The sequence below is a fragment of the Peromyscus leucopus genome, chromosome X, assembly GCF_004664715.2.
Source record: "Peromyscus leucopus breed LL Stock chromosome X, UCI_PerLeu_2.1, whole genome shotgun sequence".
In the NCBI taxonomy this organism is placed as follows: domain Eukaryota; kingdom Metazoa; phylum Chordata; class Mammalia; order Rodentia; family Cricetidae; genus Peromyscus; species Peromyscus leucopus.
The window spans coordinates 16666912-16673096 of NC_051083.1; the positions used below are offsets into that span (position 1 = coordinate 16666912).

At 42.5% G+C, this 6185-nt stretch overlaps 1 pseudogene; it reads left to right on the plus strand.

Annotated features, from left to right (window-relative positions):
• The first annotated feature begins 5466 nt into the window (after positions 1-5466).
• LOC114701342 lies at positions 5467-5590 on the plus strand (annotated as a pseudogene).
• Positions 5591-6185: the final 595 nt, after the last annotated feature.

Here is a 6185-nt window from a genome sequence, read left to right on the forward strand (position 1 = left end):
TTTTCGAGACAGGGTTTCTCTGTGTAGCTTTGTGCCTTTTCCTGGAACTCACTTGGTAGCCCAGGCTGGCCTCATACTCACAGAGATCCGCCTGGCTCTGCCTCCCAAGTGCTGGGATTAAAGGCGTGCGCCACCACCGCCCGGCTCATTATTAAATTTTTAACAGTATATTTTCATCTTGAGACTAGTTTTTAAATATCAGGTATTTTTTTTAGTTTATTTGTTTGCTTGATTTGTTTTTTTGCATTTTTTGCCAGAATTGACATGGTGAATGTGTAGGTTGTTTATATAAAATAGAAAGAATTATATAGGTATTTAACTGAATATGTTCATAAAGTTGGATAATTAATATTTACTTTTGTTAGATACAGATTTCTATGGAGGTGATTTTTCTTGAGGGAATATTATCTTACTAGAGGATGACCTCAGAATATCTATGTAGCCCGGACTCATCTTCAGTCCATGATTCCCCTGCCTCAGCCTCCCAAATACCACCATATCCTGCCTTTGAGACTTTTCATTTCTGCATCATGTAATTTCCCTTCATTTCAATACATTTAGTAAATGTTCTAAAATAGAGAGCTGGGCAGACAGCTCAGTTGGGAAACAGTTTGCCCCACAAGCTTGAGGCTGAGGATGATTCCCCCAGCATAAAATGCTCCACACATTGGTATGTGCTTGTAATCCTACTGCTGAGGAGGGGCCCATAGGAGGATTCCTGGGGTTCACTAGCCAGCCAGCACAGTCTAATAGCTAATCCTCAGGTGCAGGGGAGGGAGATCCTGTGTCAAAAAACAAGGTATCCAGCTGCTGAGGTAAAATACCTGAGGTTGACCTCTGGCATCTACACAGCACCTCCCCCCCCACACAACACACCTGCATCCCCCTCAAAAAATAAAACAAGAGTATGGGGCTTGGGCCATGGCTCAGCGGGTTAGAGCACTTGCTGTGAAAGCATGAAAACCTGAGTTCAAATACCAAAACCTATGTGAAAAGTCCGACATTGCTGTGTGAGCCTGTGAACCCAGCATTGGGGGACAGGGAGAGATCCCAGAAGTCACCGGCCAGCCTGTCCGGTCACAACAGCTAGCTTCTGCTTTAGTGAGAAATCCTGTCTTAAAGAATAAGGTCAAAAGTGATGATCAAGGTAGTCTATGTATGACTTAGCCTAAAGCTCTTGTACTCACACACACATGCACACACTAGCTGTAGATCAAACTTTCAAGAATTTGTGGGATGTTTAAAATGGAAACTATGGGCTGGAGAGATGGTTTAATAGTTAAGAGCACTTGCTGCTCTTGCAGAGTGCCTGAGTTTGGGTCTCAGCACCTCTATCAGGTGGCTCACTAGCATTTGTAACTACACTTTGAAGATCTTCAGCACCTTCATTTGGACTCTTAGGACACTTGCCTACGGTTAGCATTCACTCACACAGGTGCACATGCACACACATAAAAATCAATTTTTAAAGAATATTTTTAAGATTTAAATCATAGCACACAGTAAACAATACAATGGGGTGTTGACACAGGGATGGACTTACTTCTGGGAGAAATCATTGGGCTGGATTCTGTAGGAAATTTGGTAGAAAAGGAAAGGTGTTGTGGAACAATTTTTTCTACACTGTGGAGATGTGTTGCTCTCATTGGTTTAATAAAGAGCTACATGGACAATATCTAGGCAGGAGAAGATTTAGGAGGGAGAGCCAGAAAGAGGGAAGTCTGGAAAGAAGAAGTGTAGAAAGCCCAGGAGACTCAGGGAAAATCAAAATGAGCATGGTGTTGTGAAAATGTACTGCCATGTGGTAGAGTGTAGATAAGAAATAAGGGTTAATTTCAGTGGTAAGAGCTAGTTTGTAACAGGCCTAAGCTTTCAGTGAGCATTTATAATAAATATGAAGTCTCTGTGTGGTTGTTTAGGAGTAGGCCTGTGGAACAGAATATTCCTCCTACAAATGGCACCCAATACCAGGAACCTACATGCACATAAGGCCTGAAAGGCTTTAATAAAAGGACAAGAACACGGGGTCATAGAGAGCTACCTGGTGATCTCAGGTCGACTCAGAGTTAGCTGCAAACAGAGTTATGCCTCTTTTAAGAGGAACTGTTCCTGAGCACTTAAATGAGCTTCCTAAGCAGCAGGGAGCATGCTATTGGGAGGCATGAAACAGGATGAAACCACTACAGCAGCATGGACCCAGAAACTTCCCAGAGCTGGGACAATAAGTGTAGCTCCCCCCACTTTCTCTGCCATGAGGCTGGGCTCTCTGGAGACAGGAGAGTGGAGCTGCCAGCATCATGTACTAAGATGAGTCACACCAGTGACTGACACGGCGGCGTTTTAAGATTTGTTTCATGTGGTAAGAGAACATTACAGATACTCAATAAAGAGAGATCCAGATGGAAGAAACCTGTAAACAAGTTGCCTTGAAAAATGTACATATACTTGAGAAGGAAATGTGAGAGAGCATAGACAGTCATAGGAAAAAGGAATTGTTCAAAAACAATAAAATAAAATCTTTAAAGAGAGAAGTAAAATTATAATAAAGAATAAGCCACACAAAAATGGAATATACACAGGGTGTCCAGATCCTATATGGTGTTGTGTTGACTTTAAATTGTTGGATTGCTGATAAACAACGGATAGTTAATGAGAGACATTGCATTATGGAGGCTGCTGGTTTGAATCGACCTATGTATTTGTAAAGTGTCTTGATGTCAAAATGGCAGCCAATAGGGTGTTACTTTGGATAAGATGTTATGCTTTTGTTCAAAGAGAAAACAAAAGGCTGTGGATTCATTCAAGATCAAAGAAGATCAAGTAGAGCACAGGAGACTCTCCTGAAAATCCTGGCTACAGAACTAAGGAAATAAACCTAAAAAAAACCCAAATGACAGGTGAAATTTATTTTACATGCTCAAACAAACAACAAAACATCCCATTTGGTTGATTTGTGTACACCACACAGTATATACTTGTATTAATGCAGATATGTATGTTACCACTGAATGTTTATGTATTTTCAGAACAGGGGACCAGACATCAATAAAAAACCAATGACCCAGGTGATCCAGCATCTCAGAGCACCTCTGCTGTAGCTTCCTCTGAGTTCTGTATCCAAAACGGCTCAAGGCTTTTACTGAGATACTCCAACCTAGAGACTACTCCAACCAGGACAGGACCATTATCCTGATTTTCTCAGGGTCCCCCAAACATAGCAGCACCACAGACAACAGAAAGCAGTCTAAAGAGTGGCACCCTTATTCTTAAGATACGGTATGTGCTTGGGTATTAGTTAATGGTGGGTTATGGATGTTTGTGGTTCTTTAGAGTGGTTTGGATATAAGTTGTTACTGGATATAGTAGTGATTGGGAGGCTGAAGGAGGGGAATCATGGGCTGAAGCCTAGTCTGGGCTGCATAGATAATTTGAGGTCACCCTCAGCTAAGATGACCCTCCCTCACGAAAAATCAGATCCATAGAAATTTGTATCTAAAGAAAGTGAATACAAATTTTCTAATTCTGTGGCCATTTTCAGATAAACACATATTCATTCCTCTCAATTAAATACAGACAACCTAGTCATACATCATGTCAAATTCTGGAAAAAAAAATCCCAAAACCAAACAATAAGAAACCCAAGATGTTAAAACTAGTCTCAAGATGAAAAAATACTGAAAATTTTTAATAATAAGAAAGAAAAAACTGTTGAATATGTTGCAGTAACACTGTTCCACCTTCTCTGGTTATTTCTTGAGACAGGGCTTTGTTTTTATTCTCAGGCTGGCTTCCAATGTAATGGGCTCAGGTGATCCTAACACATTAGTGTCCTAAATATTTGGAAATAAAAGGGCCCACTACCACCCTGAGAAAACTCCTAGTTAAATTTCATGATTTTATCATGCTCAAAGTGTAACTGGACCCCAGACTTAGTAGGCCCTGAGACCTTAGCACAACTGACTCCATGATGGAAGTACTATTCAGGCTGTACACCTCAGCGTGTAGACAGAACCACACCCATAATGAAAACAAAGACCTAATCCATCAAAGTCCATAGTTCTGGGATAGTCTCTAAATGTACTAACCTTGCTTTTGGTTACTATAGTTCTGCATCTGTTGTACCGTTAAAAAATTCTTTCGTTTATTGTGAATGCAGTGTTCTTCCTACATGTGTGCATGTAGACCAGAAAAGAGCACCAGATCATGTTATTGATGGCTGTGATGTACCATGCGGTTGCTGGGAATTGAACTCTGGACCTCTGAAAGAGCACCCAGTGACTTTAAGCCCTGAGCCATCTCTTCAGGCTCCTGACTGATCTTGCTAACTGAAGTATACTAACCCAGGCCATGGGTTTTATGCCTAAAAGCTTACCCTGAGGAAGGCCCAGAGCTGGCCTGGGATTCCCAACACCCAGTGAACTTGCCGGCAGGCTAACAAAGCCTTTCTATTGGCTTAAACCCATTTTCTGAACCTTCTTCTCTGGCCAGTACCCTGCAACTCAAAGCAGGATTGCTTTCAATTTGTTGAGATTGTGTCAGTCTGTAGCTTGGCTGGTCTTGAACTCAGGGAGATCTGCCTGCCTCTGCCTCTCAAATGCTGGGATTCAAGGTGTGTGTTACTAGCCGGTCGTGTTGGTACACACCTTTAATCCCAGCACTTGGGAGGCAGAGGCAGGAGGATCTCTGTGAGTTCGAGGCCAGCCTGGTCTACAGAGCGAGATCCAGGACAGCCAGGGCTACACAGAGAAACCCTGTCTCAGGAACAACAAGGTTACTACCAACACACTGTGCTGCTTTTTAATTTAATGATATGGGCATCAGGAAACAATGGATTACTAATAATGAAAACTTTTTACATACACGGTATCTTACTGAGGTTTGAAAAATTAGTGATGATTGTTTGCTACAATGCTTTGTATTTTCAATGACTTTTCAAGACCAGAAGCTAGCTGTATACAGTTAAGTGGCTTTAGTTTTGAGACAGAGTGTTTCTATGTGGCCCACACTAGCCTTGAACTCCTGAACTTCCTGCTTCATCTTACTTAATGTTGTGGTTACAGGTTGTGCCATTACATCCAGCAATATTTGTTGTTGTTTCTGTTGTAGTTTGTTTTGTTTTCAAACAGTCTCACTAGGTAACCTAGCCCTGGCTAACTTGCAACTTTCAGAGATCTACCTGCTCCTGCCTCCTGAGTGTTGGGATTACAGGCATGTGCCACCACACAGGACCTAGGTGTTTATGAAAATATAAAATTGCCTTTCAAAATAGAATGATTAGTATTTGTGGCTCCTAACAACAAATTGTGACTTATCTTTTCCTGTGTAGAGAGAATTATATTCTTTTGGAGGACAGCATTAAGACATACTCATTCTTGCTGTGAATCGTGGTTCCAGCTTTTGAGTCACAGCATTCAGCAAGTTGAGGCAGTGAGTTCAAGGCCACTATGGGATACTGAGGGAGAAGATCTCCAAAGAATATCAACCCCATGGGGGCCAGGTGTGCAATGGTTACAAAGAGCAGCTTACTTGGTAGTTCATGGAGCCTCTTGTCTACATTAGTGGCCGTGAGGGACGGACCTTGGAGACAATTTCCTGGCATTTGGGGATGTCTCCAATCTCAGTGCTAACCCCACGTCTAGGCTCCAGACAGGTATGGGTGGTGCCTTTAGGCACTGTGCCCAGGGTGCTCTGACCAGGCTTCACTCTGTCAAGTTAAAAATTTGCCTCTGCACCAAGGTGCAGAATAAGAAATATGTGATTGAGGCCCTCTGTAGAGCCAAGTTTAAGTTTTCTGGGCTCGAGTCCTCAAAGAATTAGAGCTTCACTCAGTTTACTGCAGATGAACTTGAAGACATAGTAGCTGAGCATCAGCTCATTGTTGATGGCTACGTGGAGTAACTGAATGCCCTATGGCAGATGCAGTGTTTCAACCTCACTGCAGTACCATGGCATCTTCATCCTTAACTATGGTCCAGCATATCATGCCACCAAAGTCAGATGGTCTTCCTGTCCTCACAGTCCTCTTAAATATTGATTTAAGCCGGGCGGTGGTGGCGCACGCCTTTAATCCCAGCACTCGGGAGGCAGAGGCAGGCGGATCTCTGTGAGTTCGAGGCCAGCCTGGACTACCAAGTGAGTTCCAGGAAAGGCACAAAGCTACACAGAGAAACCCTGTCTCGAAAAAC